The sequence below is a fragment of the Temnothorax longispinosus genome, chromosome 4, assembly GCF_030848805.1.
Source record: "Temnothorax longispinosus isolate EJ_2023e chromosome 4, Tlon_JGU_v1, whole genome shotgun sequence".
In the NCBI taxonomy this organism is placed as follows: domain Eukaryota; kingdom Metazoa; phylum Arthropoda; class Insecta; order Hymenoptera; family Formicidae; genus Temnothorax; species Temnothorax longispinosus.
The window spans coordinates 13700508-13718037 of record NC_092361.1 but is presented as its reverse complement, the minus strand read 5'-3'; the positions used below and the strand labels follow the sequence as shown (position 1 = coordinate 13718037).

Below are 17530 nucleotides of genomic sequence, written 5' to 3'. Positions count from 1 at the left end.
CATCCGGTGCGCGGCGACAACGGGAACGAGCGCAAACGAGAAAAGTCGTCGCCCAGGCGGATTTGCCGAAAGTGCATTCCGCGGAATGAAGAGGAACGGCGACGCAAGGGCGAGTATAAGAAAATAAGGTGCTTGTCGAGCTGGCAAAGCGGAAGCGACCGCCGTCACCTCCGAAGAAATACAAAAGGATGTTTTTCGCGGACAAGCAAAGTGTCCTAGACCTATCGAACCGCGTCGAGACGAGACGGATCTTAAATGTACCCAATGGATCGGATGTAACTTTAGTTAATTTGCAGCTATTTTGTTTTCGTTGGTAAAAATATTAATAATTTTTGCATAAATTATGTCAGGAACGAAGAATATTTCATTGGAACAGAAAAACTGTTTACAAATGTCCTGCGGCATTATCATTGTTAAAATAGCTATATACTACCACCGCTATATATCTCCGAGATATTTTTCGTCGATTAAATTTCCTCACTCGCGAACGTGCTTTAACAAACTCCTCGGCAGACAGTAATAAGGCGAAAATACATTTTCAAGCGAGAAATGAATACCTCGAGAATTCTATGCAAGAATACAAATAGAAGATTCAGTATACTGCATTGTGCAGACTGTGCTTTTCGTTCCAGAGGCATTACATGTAATTTTTCAGAAAAAGAAATTTTAGATTCATCCATCAGAATATCTGTGTTTTAAATCTAGACGTAGTTCGCCATAATATAATATATACATAATATAATATGTGCAATATAAAAACATAATATACTAATAATAAAAGTCTCCGTTGTGTATCGGTATTTATAGGGTCCATAACTAGCGTTGAATGAAAGACGAGGGAAAATTTACAGAAAAAATAAGGGCAACGTTTGGAGTACATTTTTCGACTCAGCCAATTTGTCGCGGGTGCGTCACGATCGGAATTTCTTTGTCGGATCGTCGAGGCGTATTTGTATAAAGTTTAATCTACTCAAACGCCTTTCTCGTCTTTCGTCGCGGGGGAGATTACGCACGCATACAAAGACGTTTTATTAGGATGGAGATTTAATTCGAGAGGATCCACCGCAGCTGGCCTATTGTGCCTCGTCCAGGACGGAAGGCGCGCGCGGTGGAATCCGCATTCGCGTATTGTCGAGATCTCCGCGAAATTCTCCGCAAGAGGTGGGTATATATACGTATATTTATTCTTTTGTGCCGCGGCGTAGAAATGTAAAAAAAAAGGCGATGCCGGAACGCGGCGAATAAAACCGGCGCGGCGGCGCGCGCCCAGCGCTGCAGATCATTTCCCGACGAACTTTCTATCGTGCGGTTCAGACAGCCGCGCCTGATGATCTGTATCTGGATAAAAATCCAATTATTCCGTATAATGGGCGCGTAGCTCGCGTCGATGCGAGCGGAATTAACGCGGCCATTACCCGGCGCGGTGCGAGATTAACTCTTCGGCCGAGATCCATCGACCAGAGCTTTTCTCAAATTCGGAATAGAATGCTTCTTTCCACTGATTTGTCACTGTTAAAAATATATTGAAAGAATTTATTTCCTATATAGTTTATATCAATCTGTCGTTTTCATTTGGGATAAATTCTCTTTTCTTCTGGCAACTGAATATGTGTAATTTTGCGATAACATAATATTCGCAATACAGAGAGGAAAGCCGTATAGATATATATATCGCGGGATTAATGTCATTCATGACTTTTAGCCGGTAATACTTTTTGGCTTTTGCATTATGGATCTAATTTATTGCGTTAATTAGTGGCGAAAAAGGCCACGCGTATTTATGTAGAACGTGCTCATAACGGCTAGCTTTTACCTTTTAAAAAAGCTGAAAAAGCATATGGCCTGCTTGATAATAATCTTTAATTAGCGGAGCACATATTTGTGACGAAATGCCGGACATAGAGAGATTACAGTGGAAAAAATTTTCATTTGCTTTTGCAACGTTGAGATAGCCACGGGTTTTCAGAAGCGCGGCATGCATTTATTCTTTTGTACGATGTCAGATTGAATCGCGAACGAATCCACAAATAAAATCACCCGGCGGGGCCTGTCCTATGCACGTGATTTTTCAGTTTGAAGTCGCCCCTGTGACTCGTGAATTTTGTAGCACCAAATTTGTTCGCGTCGATGATTGTAAAGAATACCGAGGCGCTTTTTTGCGATGATGGCACAACAGAAACGTTATCGTAAAAATTACTATTGTTTTTGGCAATTTTTACATTTGCGTGGCATTTTTCCGAACATTGGGAATAAGTGCTTGAACATTATAGCGCAATGTGGAATAATATGCAATAATTAGTAGAAATAATAAAAAATAAATATACAACAGACGATCAAATTCGGAGATTGTTTTCATCGGGAACCTTTGTAGAGAATTTTCATAAGAGAGAAAGAAGTCTTGTGAATTAAATTATTATATCTTAATCCCTCGTATCGAGATTCGCTTCAGCACACGTTTATCGAAGAACCTACATCGACAGTCCCTCGCTTCACTTATCGCAACACTCGGACGGTAATCCGTCTTCGTTGTCCCACGCTGTCCCCGTGCTCCCCGGCTTGTATTTTTCTTCGTGCTTTGGAACAACATCTCGGGCGAGCATCAATGCGCGGCATGCTTTAGCTTAATCGCCAACAATAACTTACCGCCGCAAGTTTCGAAGTTTAGCCGCTTCGATCATGGACTTTGTGGTCTTCGTGGGCGATTCAAATTGACTTCCAAGTTTGCTAATTCCGCCGGAGTTAGTCCTACCATTAATCGGCCAAGGTCCAGCGTGCTTTCGGCTTACGTTATCGTCGACGTGCGCCGTAAGAAAGGGTGAGAGAGCTGTGCATTAACGGACGATATATGTCCGTTATTCGTGCCGACATTGTTTTTCATGGAGCATATAAGCATTAGCATAAGATCTTTATTTGCTTATTTTGGAATATTATTATGCAACATGGCTTCAATTTAATCCTTACATTTATTATACACTATACGTTTAGCATTTTATGAAGTTTTGTATTAGTATACGCTATTTAATAAATAAAATTAGCTCTCTCGTCGCTGTATCTCTCAGCTAAATTCGCAAAGACATTTTTTGTCGGTCTAAATCTGTAGATTCTACTTAAGTCGGTATATGAATTTAATGTCGTTTCATCTAAAGTTTGTGTAACTAGTTAAGTTTCAGTGTCGTCTACGCTTCTCCCTCGAAGCTCGTATAAGAAATTTAAAATTCCATACACGCGTACACTTACGTAGATTCTCAAGGGTCATGTATAATTCGAAGAAGCGAAGATTCATAAATGATGCAATCCGTGAAAGCTATCGTTCGCGCTGCCATGCCAATTGCCCCGGTTGCCTTGGAAGAGCGATTGCACAGGAAGCCATCAACTTAAACTACCGACGGGCATGCAAATCAGGCAACACTACTGACGAGGCTCAACAACGAGCAATGACCACGAGCGGCTAATCGATCGATCGTTGAGCCGTGCCGAAACATGACGTACGAAAAGCGGATCTGCGACAAATCTGCATAGTCATAAGACGGATTATCGGGCGTGACAGTATCTTCGTGTTTAGATGGGGGAGGGGGGGGGACGACGATAGTTCATTACGGCATATGCCGATCAAGGTGCGCGAGTGATGACCGATGAACGCCCGATCGATCGATCACTTGTTGTAACGTGGAAAAAGTTGGCGTGAATGTATTCGGCCAATTTGCAAGATAGGCCGCGATAATTATCTTCCGGCTCGACTACAATACCCTATTGTAAGACGTGACGTCGACGGGGCAGGGCTCTGAAGTCTAAACTGCTAATTGTACACCTGTTCGGCGTGTTATAGTGAAAGATAGTAATGAAGAACTGTCCGACTTGTCGGAAATGTATGTAAGCCGCGTGTTCTGGTACCTTGATAACAATTGATTCAAGTACACCTCTTGTACACGGATCAGGCTCTCTTATTTATATATGTAAGGAAAATGGAGTCTGGCGATGTTGCGATCAATATTATCACCAGTTCTTGTCTGCCGTTTCTTCTTTTTTTATGACAAAATAACGAGACAGATTAAATATTCCTAATGTGCAGTAAAATAAAATATAATGTTATTTTAATTAAATAAAATAATTAATTTCAAACAAACATTAAATTGTGTATATTTCAATCGCCATATGTATCAGATGAAATATTATAAAACAATATGATATTGTGTCTATACCGCGTTGTTTCGTAAGATATTGTCTTTTGTCGAAAGAGAAAATAAAGTTGATCGGCTTTCGTGACAGATCGATTTATCCATAAAGGTAAACAAGTAGTTGAATTGCACGTCGCTGTCAAATAAGACACACTAAAAGAAACGCTCGAATTAATAAATAACGATCCGTGACTTCTCGTGAGGAATCAAGTTTAGCCGTGCCGGATAATTGTGCCACCTTTCTCGGTTGTACAAACGTGCATCGAAGTTCAGTGGTAGAGTCGTGTTTTCCAATACCATTAATCGGCTTCATACAATTCTATCGAGTTCGTTGAATCCAATAATCGGCTTAGGATCGCAACAAATCTCCGCGCTCCATTACACGTGCTACCCTTGATCTACAGAATATTTAGGTAGCCACGACGGCAGATTGTTCTTCCTACGACTCGACATTCAACCAGTCGTGTTCAACCTCGAGATTCCCAAGACACCAGCGAAATCAGATATAGTTATCCTGCAAAAAATGTCCATCCGATTTACGAAGTACGAAACGTAGTCGTTAAATACATAATTGTATTTCGTCTGCTTTCACTCAGGCATTACATTGGGACTGTAATTGTAAAGCTTATTAATCCTTTCGGATCAAAGAAATATATAATCCGTCCCCTGAGATACAAAATGGTTACCTTTGTAACTGCATACAAAGGTTGCGGTATTATACGTCGTTATATAACACTTGTTAAATGTTTTAATGACAGCAAGAATGCAGCAATAATTGTTTGCGAGAAAAATGATAAAAGTATAAATATAAAAATTAATATACTATTAATTAATGAGATCTCGATTTATATAAAATTCTTTACATTAACATAAAATATAATCTGTCTTAAAATTTTTAAAGATTTAATTTTTAAATAGATTTAACAGATAAATTTTATCTGTTTTAAAATAGATTGTGAATTTGTCGTGTTTCTTTTCAATTGACTTTATTTTCCATAAACATTTTGTATGTACGATTATTTTCAAGATCTTGTCAATTTAAAAATCTACTATTTAAGTTAGTATTATCTAAATTAAATATCATCAAATTAATTAGTAATAAATAAACGATTTCAAAACAGATCTTTTTTGTGCCATTAATTTAATTAAAATACATTCAACTAATATAATTGTTAATATAATTATGGTTGGAAAATATCTATTAAAAATAATTTTACGTGAACATCTTGCTGCGGCTCTGTGCCCTTTCATTGTTTGATTTCTAATCATTTGAGCTTATCACGATTATTAATATAATTGTTTTTGAAAATTTCAAATGTTAAGTAATTCTTATTTTTAAAATTATCAATTTATTATCACAGATAAATTTAAAAACCCTGCAAAAAATAAACAAACTGATAAATTCTCTATACTCTACGAGAGAAGTATCAAAATTCGGTGTCCTAAAGGAATGAACATCTCCATCACAAAGTCAGTTACACATCATTCCTTTGTGTCTCGCTAAATAGATAACAAGTTTCCCAACTGGCGAGGATTCGGGCAACGATTCAACATCACATCGAGGAGTTGGCGGATCAACCAAGTCGCTCATTTGAATTTGTCGATTCGATTACGCGGTTCGCGTCCTCGAAGTTCCCCGCCGATCAACGCTATCGGCGATGCACGGTGCTATCGGCACGCGCGTTTATCGGAGTGCGATGCAAATCACGTCGTTTCGGTGCTAACGGAACGTTTCGCCGGGGCACACAGTAGGTAAAAGCGTTAATTTAGGCGGACGGAAATTTCAAAGGAGACTGACGCGCTGTAGTCAGAACGTGATGAAAACAATGTGTTAAATTTGAGATATCTTTAGTTTAAATCAAATTAAAAAGACATAATATGTTCTTATATCAATACTGTAGACATTCATTTTATGCAGCATCTTTATTTTAAAAATCTGGCTGTATTAGGACCTCTTCTACTTGGTAGACGTTCTAACTTTAAAACATATTTGCTAAAAGTGGATTTTAATTCTCTCGAAGTGACCGTAGTTACTTATAAAGTACACGAAAAATCAGCTCATGGCCCGTGTGCGTGTGTTGTGTGTGTGTGTGTGTGTGTGTGTGTGTGTGTGTGTGTGTGTGTGTGTGTGTGTGTGTGTGAAAGATTATTAATTTATTCAAATCTTAGATTAACAAAGTAGATTATAGTAACAGCATAACGGAGTTATGTTATATACGATCCCTGCGACTAATTGTGCCATGCGAATCAATCTTAATCAAGGGTTAAGTGAGTCAAGAAAGATATCGTTCAGCCTACGCTGCGCAAAATCGATTATTCGCGCGGCAGAACGACGATAATATAATCGTGAATGAATAATCTATCGAGCCGAGCGCGCGCAAAAACAACGGCCTGCGCCGGATCTACTTCGCAGCTGCTTTATTTGCCTAATTACGACGACGTGACAAGCGCCGGTGTACTGATTGTCGGTTCTATCGCGGGGGACATACGGGCCGCATAATACAGCGCAAATATTTTCGCCGGCGATTATCGCGTGTCCGCGCGCCCGCGTGTCTCTCTAACGGTCGAATTATCTGCGCCGGCGATTCTGCAATGACAAAACGGAGTTCACTGTGTTTACGGGTTCATCGAATTCATTAAATCGGCCAAGGTCTTTGAGAATTCGAGGAATGGGAGATGGTGAAGCGTTATCTCCGCACGGCTTCGTCAACGACACGCATTTATCGGCAATGCAAATGACGCAGCCGTTCCGCAAAAGCCGTTTCGCTACTCTATACCCTGAGAGATAGTAAATGCAGATGTGCTGAGAGACGTTGTACTCCTCGTAATGCAGTTAACAGAAGACAAAGATCAATTCTTAAAGTCTGCGAAAGCAAAACTAATCTTCTGCATTAACTTTCTGCTAAGTACGACTACACTTACGGTAAAGTATTTGAATTAAAATAAGTAAAACATTCTCTTTAACATTCAATATTCGAAATTATTAAAAACAATTATATTATAATTGAATCTCTTAGATTCTAATATAAATGGCACAATAGAATTTTTTTAAATGCAACTTTTTTATATTATATTATTATAATATATTATAAATTTAGATAACAATAATCTAGATTGTAGATTTTCCTAGATTGGCAAAGATCTTGAAAAATGAATACAAAATATTAAACTACATTCTACCAAGTAGAAAGTCCTAATATAGGCAGATTTTTAAATTGAAGATGATGCATAAAACGCGAGTATCAAAAGTATTGATATAAGAACATTATGTCTATTTTATTTTTATAAACTAAAGTATCTCAATACATATTTTTATCACACCAGTAATGTAAAAAACGCATGTCGACAGGTCCATCACGATTTAATCGAAGAATCGTCCAATTTATATTTGTCGTCAAGAGCTATTAATCGATCTATTAATTGATTCGCCGATGTCGTCAATCGACCAAGGTCCTTGAACTTTCTGACCCGAGCTGCATTATCGTAGCGCGGCGATATCGGTCGCTCTTATCGGCGACTATGCAAATCACGTTTGCGTCCGATCGTTTCGGGAAACGATCGCGCAGACTACGAGCGATAGTCATTAATCGATAGATTGTCCGGCGGAATATAATGAAGGAAAGCCCCGCCGACGTTACAGTTGTCTCTCGATACGTTCCGATAGAACATCGGTTGGCTAGTCGTTTCCGGCGCCGCGGGAAAGGGATCGATGAAGCCGCGTACTGTAGACTCGACAATTCCATTAATTCCACGTTCGTCCACGGCCCTTTCATCTACGTGGAATCTCATTAACGCCGCGCGGCGCTGACGCTGGCGTCGATGTCGGCGACGCTCGCGCACTAATTTGCAGGGTTCGTCAACAGGACTGTGCGGACTTTAAATTCCCTCTCCTATTCGATTTGCATTCTGTTGCGAGCGCGTGGAAAAAAAAAGTGGACTCGGGCGAACGGCTGAATACGAGTACTGTCCCTCTGTGTGACAGTCGTCCGCTCTCTCCTCTCCCACCTCCTGTATCTTCCTTTTCCCTGGCCTCTCACGTTTTCTCCTGACAAACTGATCGCTACCGCACTCCTGTGAAATTCCGCCCGCTTTTTAGCGGATATTTAATTTTCGTTTCTCTGCCGCGAGTACGAGATTTTAAAAGCTCCTTCCATAAAAGGGTTATGCTCGTTCGACCGACGACGATCGCGGGCGAACATCTCGATGCCACTATCCCTCTCACGATTTTATTCCCACGATTGTAAAATAGATCGGAGAGTTCGATAGGGTTTGAAAACTTTCCGGGATAGATATCGGGAGGCAGGGTACCGATATCGATCGAGGATACTCTTGAAATTAATGACGAAGTAGGTTCTCGTTCCTCGGAAGGATCGTTTCTCCAAGATTCGATGATTGTGTAAGTACTATTAGCGAAGTATCGACGGAAGTATTGATGTCGCAGAGCACTTCGTTTCGCAAACTACGAGAATACGAATGGAAAAGACGTTGTAACGGGGAGATTACAATTCCTATATCTACTACATAGGCTACATTTCTTATATTTCATTCGACCCATTATCAGTTACACAGATTATATATCCTATACAATATGTTACACGAAAAGCTTGTCGACATAACTGAAATAACTTCCACTATAGAAAATGTGTACAGTGCTCATTTTTAGTAAGTAATAAATTTTTATCTATAAAAGGTATGGAAGAGAGAGATAATCTTGCTTTATTAATTAAAAATTATTTACATATGTCCCATCAAATAGTAGAAAATATATAATTGTGTATTCAAATTGTCAAATAAAACAAAATTGTTAACTATTTCGAAATTCACAAACAGATTCCTTGAGAGATCTTCACGCTTTTTCCTTTCTTCCAAGTCCATAACGCAAACATCGCTTCTGTTGGACGATGTAGGCATCAAGATGTATAAACCTTCTTATAGTCCATTTACACTCTCATCCGTGCCCTTCAAGAAATACGTGTACGTACAGCGAATTTTGATGAGACAAACCGGGAGAGAGATAGAGGCGGGAGGGGGGAGGGATCGAAACGAATGATCGACGCGACTCGACTTTCCGTGTATTTGGCGAGCGTCATGGATCATGGTTTGACCAGTGCTTCTAGATTTCTGAAACGCATTCAGCCCCGCTCGAGAAAACGAATGCACGGGGGGAACGTCGAGAATTATTCATGAAGAAAAATTTCGGATCCCGCGAGATGCTTGCCTCGTCTGTCACCGTTATTTCGTATGCGACGTCTTAGCTGTATCCTCGGCAGTTGCATAGGTATTTACGGTATGGACAAAGACTTTTCTCCAAAAATACTCCGAATAATTTAGAAATGATTCACGTGTTACGTAGCCTTTTGCAAATATTCGAGCGAGTAACGCACCGACGATTGAACATTTTGTACGGCCCAAATCAACGTACATGACTATCATGCTTCTTTACGATCTTAATTTTGGTAGTTTGCACTATAACGTAAATAATTCAGTTACGTTTTGGAGCATTTAGAATCCCCACTGAATAACGCGTCTCTCTGAATAGCTCGATCAATTATGCCGTAACGAATCGTCATTTAATTCGAGACATCGCTCATTCATTAATTCATGAATTGTACCACCAAGTCCCGGCGAAAGGTCTATCGTTCTCCTCTCGTTCCGTGCTCGGGTCGAGATTAGATTAGTAAAGCGTGCCAGAATACGTCTTTGATTAGAATACGCCAACGGTGGGTGGCGAGACCTGGCGATTCGAGACCGTGTACTTGGTCGCAGGTTGCGCTTTGAGAGCTACCAAGTATACGTCTCCCACCTTCTGAATAAATCATATCGCTGCGGGAGAAAAGCGACGACCCCGCTGGCGCACCGTCGCGTCGCGTCGGTCGCATCGGTGCGGCGCACGGTTCTTCCTTCGTTGGGGAACCCCATTTGCCGGGACAAGTTTCGCGAAATTTCATCCACGGTCCGGTAAGTTCGTATACGTAGTTGGTAGGCGACGCGGCAACGAAATTGGGAAACAAAGTTACGAGCAAGAGTGCCAATCGCGGCAGAAAACCACACAGAGTTGGGGGATGTAACGGATATTCGGATCAGTGTAGGGGGAACAAGGGTAGAATGCTCTCGGGAGAATATTCCAAGAGTGCCAAAGCCGTGATGACCCTTCATCACGAGATGATTCGACCTCTCGCTGAATCAACTTACAACAAGGGTTCAAATATGGTTGAGCACCCGCTACGTGTATTGATTTACAAAAGATTTGTATTTTTTTCTGAAGACGAGTTCGGCAAAGGCTCTACCTTCCTTGGAAAATAGCTGGGATATACTAATAAGACATGCAAAACTCAATTTCCAGAAATTGTTTTATCATCATGTATACTTTTTTTTTACGACACAATTTTTTTAGAAGAAAATGTGGATATGCCAAAAATTTTTACTTTATTTTCCTCAAAATTTGTTTTGTGTATTTAATCCGTTTGTATTTTTAGCACTTTATTTTAGCACTAAATGTCATATTTATCTATATTAAAAACTTTCAAATAAAAACTTTTAATGATGCAACATAACATTGTACATAAATTTTTTTAATTGTCATAAATATACTTTTTATCCCTAAATATTTTACTATTCATGTAATCATAGTTGAATCAAAAAACTTTAATATTTCCGCTTTAGTTTTTAACACTATTTTTTATGCTTTTAGGAAGCATTGTTAAACTGAAATTAGCACATATAAATATATGCGAGTAAATTGTTACATCAATTTTATAATGTAAATAGTTCATTTTGTAAACTAACTTTGGTAGTGTGAGCTAAATTTAAATCATATGTTGTTTTCATCAAAAAATTTTTCGACCTACTGACTGAACAATTTTCTTTCAACATTTTGCACATTTTTTTTCATTGTGCTTTAACTACTTATACCTAGAGAGAGACAATATACACGTGTGAATAGCGATACATGTATGGTGGATAATTATGTCCGTACGTAGCTTTGTGTTGAGAGTGGAGGGTAGAGTGGAGGCTATATATCCCCTTCGTAGAATGCGATCGTACGTAGGTAGACTTTATTATGCCGTTTTGTATGTGTGCGATCCTTTTCGCGGGGAGAGGTGCAGAGTGCTAAATAGAAAGCATGTGAGAGGGCCGAATTCATTCGGAATTGAATAGAAGTCTTACGGTAAAGAAAGAAGGGTGCTCGGAGGTTCAAGAGGGATCTCCAGCTTAGCCGAGGGAAAGATCTTTCTTGATCCAACGCGCTGGATGCGAACTTCTCTAAATAATAGATGAAACTAGGAAAGGTAAATAGTCGGTTTCGCGAGAAAGCAATTTGAAAAAATCGCTCTCTTTTAAAATGTATTATTCTCGTCTCTAATAAATACAGATAAGTATCACCATACATTTTTAATTTGTAACAAATGGCAATTAATTTATAACAAGAAACGAAACAATTGCAAACTTCAACTATAATTATAATTCTAATCGTCAAATGCACGTAAATTTATATAATAGTAGCATCGTGAATGCTCGTTTCGCTCACGATGTTTAAGGTTGTTCCAATCTTCTTTCCACACTGCACTTATTGGATTTTGAGAAGTTCTTTCGACAATTCGCCACTTTTCGCCAGTTGCGCAATTTAATTCCTTAACTCGGTCATGCTTTATAAGATTTTCGAAACAGCTGCAAGCAAGGAAAACAGTTTGTAGCTATTTCTAACTTTTGTTGATTGAATCTAAGAGAAAGGAAACGCCAAACCTAAAGCGAATATCGATATCTAAACCTAGCATAAACCTTACTGAATCACATGTTCATACAGCTTTATCATTTGCAGATTTGATAATTTCTATTCAATAAGGTAAATGTACCAATGCCGGGACACTTAAGACCTATGTCTGCACACCTTTATCATTTTAGTTTTTAAATAAGTATAACGCGAATTAAAATCAAAAATAAAAATATAATACAAGAAAAATATTTTTATCTTCGATTCTTTGATTTTAATTCGCGTTATAATTTATTTAAGAACTAAAATGATAAAAATGTCCAGACCTATAGGTCCAGACATTGGTACATTTATCTTAATTCCCAACAAGATAATTTCTACTGACCTTTTCGCAGTCATTAAAAATAAAAAACGGAGACAATTTAGAAGAGGTAAAAATAATTTTAGATATTACATTGGCGATAAGTAACCGAATATTTCATCTTCTTTTCATGTATAATTCAAATCCGTTTCTAGAGACATTTATATACCGGCAAACGGATATTTGATTTGTTCTCGTGCGTACTTGAAATTCGATCTTGAGCTTTAATGCGCAACTCTCCACCAAAGAGAGAAGCGAGGTGAATAGATCGCCGAATGAATCAGCGATTTCCCGATTATATCGCGCGATACCCATCTTCACGGGATTCGGTCTCGCACGATTTATCTGCGAGGCATGGACGAGTGGCAGAAGTTAATTTCATAGCCGACTCGCGCCGCCGCCGCTTCACGATATTCCCCGTAAAGCTGCAGTCCGAGAAAACGGCGATATCGCAGTTGAATTCTCGCGGATGTTGGCAACTTAGCGCGACTCGTTTCATCGGGCATAAATTTATACGTGCAACGTGGAAGAAGAGAAGCACCGACTGGCTGTCGGGGCGTCGCTCATCAACAACCGTTTCTACGCGTTGCCGGCGGGCGAAATTTACGTATTCCTACAAAAGTTGAGTTTTCACGGAAAGTTGGGAGAATGCTCGCGCCCGCGCGCCCTGCAAGCAATTTGAAATCTTGATGGACAGTCGTAAACCTCTCCACCTCGCGCAGGCAACGTCGATTCTTTCGTTCGTTACCGCGCGCCAGCATTTGCGCGCTGAGATATCATATGCCTGGCTCGCGAATTTTTTTTTCGGCAACGCTGAAAAATCGAATCTCTTTACCTGACGATATTTCCTGATTTAGTTTTTCCAATCGTTTTCAATCGAATCTGTAAATACCAAATGTTTAAATGTACCTTCAAGTGTATAGCGTTTCGTAATTGATCGCTTCGAACTTTTTAATATTCAGCCGTGCACTAAAATTTCTGTTGACAAAATAAACTGAAGTCTTGGAAAAAAAATTTAATTAGAGAGAAATTTTTCACTGCAAATCGCTTATAACTCAACATCGAACTTTTGATATTTTTGTTAAAGAAAGATTCATTCGAGCTAAAGTGGAGAAAATCTGTCGATAAAAAGAAGTCTTAGAAAATTTAATTAGTGGAAAATCCTTCGTTGTAAGCGTGCTTATAATTCAAGGGCTCTATTAGAGCTTTATTGTTAAAAAAAAGAATTGTATTCGCGAATCGGCGAGAAAATCCATAGATGAAAAGAAGTGAGATATATCGCGTATTTGGGTATTTTGTGTATATAGAATAACATATTTAGCGATACACACCCTTGCGAATGAATATCACCACTCGGTAATTATGTTAAAAAGGTTAAAATATATGTAAATGGAAATGGATAGAATATTATTCCATCAAAAAAGATATTAATATGGAAATCGATGGTGGCAGCCGCATTTGTTTTTCGTGTGCCAATCTGGTGCAAGCACGTGCTATATTAATAAATTATATAGCATTAAATCCGTCTCTGTAAAAGATTAATAAGATGCGACTAAATATCATGTCGACTAGAACAGGAAAGTCAATGACATCCAATATATCACTAATAAATGTTATATCTTTGCAATATTTTTGTAATATGCCGACGATTTATTCGATTATTAATCATAATATTCGATTATTAATTATGACATCTGAACCTGTATATAAACATTATATGATTTATACATGGCTTTATAAATGATACACACATTACAATAAAATTACGAGAATTTTGAAAGAGATATTTCATGGAAAATTAAAAAAAATATAAATAAATAAATATCTATTTTTGAAAACATTATGGATATTTTAAAATTAAAAAACAACTTGCATCTATTAATAATATATACATTGCAGGATTCGAATTATTTACCAACCAGAAGAGTATTTCAAGAAATTTATTCTCTTTCGCGCGCAGTATAATGCGCCGTTTAAGCACATTTTTCAGCTTCTCAGATTTCTATCGGCTTCGGTCGCGGTTACGGACAAGTCGTATTATCTCAATCCCTTCTAGTCTTTAGCCGAAGACAAAGAGCGAGAACGGGAGGGATCCGCGAGAGAAGGAAGACGCGGGTGGGGTCCATTCGCCGATTGAATGGAGGTCGATAAGAGGGGCACTCGGAAGCGGCGGGCTTGAAAGTTCCGAAGGATATCTGGCAAAAAGGGGGTGATATTCGTCGGCGTTCCAAGGGAGCTTTGAACTCCGGCGCGGCGCGGCGTACGGAGCCATCGACTGCGTTCGACCAAACGAACTCCTGGCGAATCCTCTTGAGGGCAAGTCGGATCGTTCGCCGGCGCAAGAAGGTCACTGACTGATGTTCTTCCATGCCAGCTTAAGAAGCGCTTTATGAATTTCTCGGGCTTCCTTGCACCTTTGATCCCCTTTACACGTTCGTCTTCCATCGCGCGGGAGTCCCGCCGCCGATCCTTCGATGCCGCTGGAAACGTGTTTTGAGACCAGACCAGATCGAAAACGCAGAACGAAGGGATCACAAAGAAATACGACTCTGCTAATTATGCATTTCACCCATAAAATTCCATTTTCTGGAGAAGTGCAGATCAAAGGGTATAATAACGCTCTCTGCTCTCGCGGCCACTAGTTTACGCGCTGTCCTATTTCGCGTTTATTTATTTCTTTCCACCGCATTTAATCGTTATTGCGTATTTTGACGAGAGTATAATGAATCAATCTCATTTCTGTCCTCTCAAGACTGAAGGCTATTTTTTCATAGGAGAAAGGTGGTGATATTACAAGTTCGATAAATACTTCGTTATGCGTTTACCGCGGTATACGATATTGAAATTGTGTATCTTTGCAAAGGCGGTTATCGCTTTTGTTGCCTTTTCATTAATTCGCCAAATAAATCATTCTCCTCTTCCCTCTACCCGTCTCTCTCGTCGCCGCATGAAAGTAATAAATTTGCGATGCCGGTCGCTCGTTGAACCACGAAAACACGCTGAAAACATACAAAATGATTGAAACGCGTAATTAATAAATCCGTCGAAAATTATTCGTACGGAAAGTTATCGCGGAGTCGGCGGGGGAGATACATAAAACGATCCGACCGAGAAACGTTCACGGCCCGACGCATATGGACGCGTTGGCGTTGCACGTTGCAGAATTACGTCGTCTAGTTGCGCCTCGCGTTCGCCTGCTGAATTTCCGCGCTCCCTCAAGCGGAAGTGACATCCAAAGACAGTGTGGCGTTTCAGAGACGTATTTATTACGCCGACACTCTATACGCCGCGTCGGTGGAGGTTGCGAAAGGTGGAAAGGGCGAGAGAAACACGTAACCGCGAGGAAATTCGGTGAAACCTGTCGTGACAATTAAGCGAAGCGGGTCAGTCGCGAAGAGAGCGTCTCCAGTTCCACTATAACGGAGCGATGCGGAAATGTGGAAATTCCATGTATGTGGAAGCCATGTAACCACGCTGTTTTATGAGTGAGAAAAAATACGGGTCGTGCGGTATATATGGTCGAACAATGGAGCCAATATCGTAGAGAATGCAGGAATTTTGCGGGCGGTTCATGGTAGAATAGTGTGCGGAGAATATAACTGACCATAATGATTATAACATTTTTTAGTGAATTTTTAACTGTTCGTTAAGAAACTTTCATTGTATCGGAACTTGTTGTTTTATTTCTCGTGCCTGAAATCACGTTGTTTGTTATAGTCTTCAAATATTTTTGTATTTTGTAAATTTATTGTTATGAATTAAAATGTCTTAAAATATTAATAACAACGCACATATATCTTTATTTCTTATCATGTTTAAAAATATACAGCCTCGTATCAAATTAGTAATATTAATAACAATAAATAAAGCAGAATAAACATTGGCACTCTTAAAACTTGCTTAAAAATGATTGTTTCAAAGAGATAAAAATACTTTTCTCTAATTTTGAGTACACGTTAGTCAGTAATATCTTAAATATTTTTTAGTAAATATTTATCAGTATTAAATATTAAATTAAATATTCTTGCTTCTTTAATTTTTCTGTATTTGTACATTGATTAAATTTCGATGGAAAATTTAGCACTGGAAAAAGCGGATCTTTTATCTTGATTGACGCGATACGTAGGTCAAAGGAAGAAAAATTATTGACGCGATGATACGGGAAAGCACGAGAAACGACCAGGAGCACAGTAGCAGCGGCAACACTGATTGCGAAGGCCGAAACAAATGAAGGATTTTACGATCGGACAGGTACGCAACGACGTAATTGAGCATGGCGATAATTATTACCGTTTCTCGGACCGGGCAAGCGGGCTACAATCAATTTCCTACTGAGGGGAGATTAATTTTCCGCTTTTTCCCCGCGACACTTTTGTATCGATCACCACCATAATTGCTTTCCAATCGACCGGCATTCGCCTTTCATTGCTTTTCTCAGTCCGTATTAATTGCTTGTCTTAATTTCCACCATGGAGGTCCCCTCTCGAATCTCCGCGTCCTACGAGAATTTAACAATCCGAAAACCGCCACATTTCCGTGTGCGTGGAAATAAAAATACGATTAGCTTGGCTAGCGCTTCCCCAACTGCTATTAATTACAGCGCTCCCGGGATAATTAGGCGAAAACCGCCGAAAGTATTAATCAAGCCGGTAATTCACCCACTTGATTTCTGCCGGCTTAAAACGGCAGCCCCGAATTGGCACGGCCCGGGGCCCTAATCTGTTCGACATAGCGCTGGAATTTGTTTGAATCCTTGATGAGGGTTTTAATTTAGCGACTCTCTCGCACGCGTTCCTACGCCTCACTTGAGTACTTAGGTAGCTTGTTTTACGTCCGCCACTCTTTCAGCGATATTCTGTTTCATTTGCTAACCAATCTAGAGTTCTCCAATAAGAATTTTCATCATGCTCGTACGTACGTCTCGTTTGGCAAAAGATTCAGTATGGCTGTTAAAAATGAAAAAACAATAAACGCGATTTAATCTTTTTTCTCTTTTCATAATAAATGCTTGTGATTGATCGTTCGTTTGTTCATTATAAATTAAAATTAAAAATTAAAATTATTTGATCTTTAATTAAAAGACAATTAGTGAACAATTAAAAGACACATTAATGCGCACAGTGACTGATTTACAAATATTCGATGGTCCACGTCATTTAAATTGAGTGTATATTATTTTGTGTACTTTTGATTATATCATATTTGATTATAATTATAATAAAATTAATCGCAATAAATGTATTCTGCATACATATATTAGCGAGTACATGTGTATGCAACGTG

At 39.2% G+C, this 17530-nt stretch overlaps 1 protein-coding gene across 3 annotated transcripts in view; it reads right to left on the bottom strand.

The window, feature by feature from the left end:
- The window catches only part of Sfl (N-deacetylase and N-sulfotransferase sfl), a 271277-nt gene that overhangs the window by 20438 nt on the left and 233309 nt on the right, over nucleotides 1-17530 (bottom strand). The gene's annotated exons all lie outside the window — the stretch shown is intronic.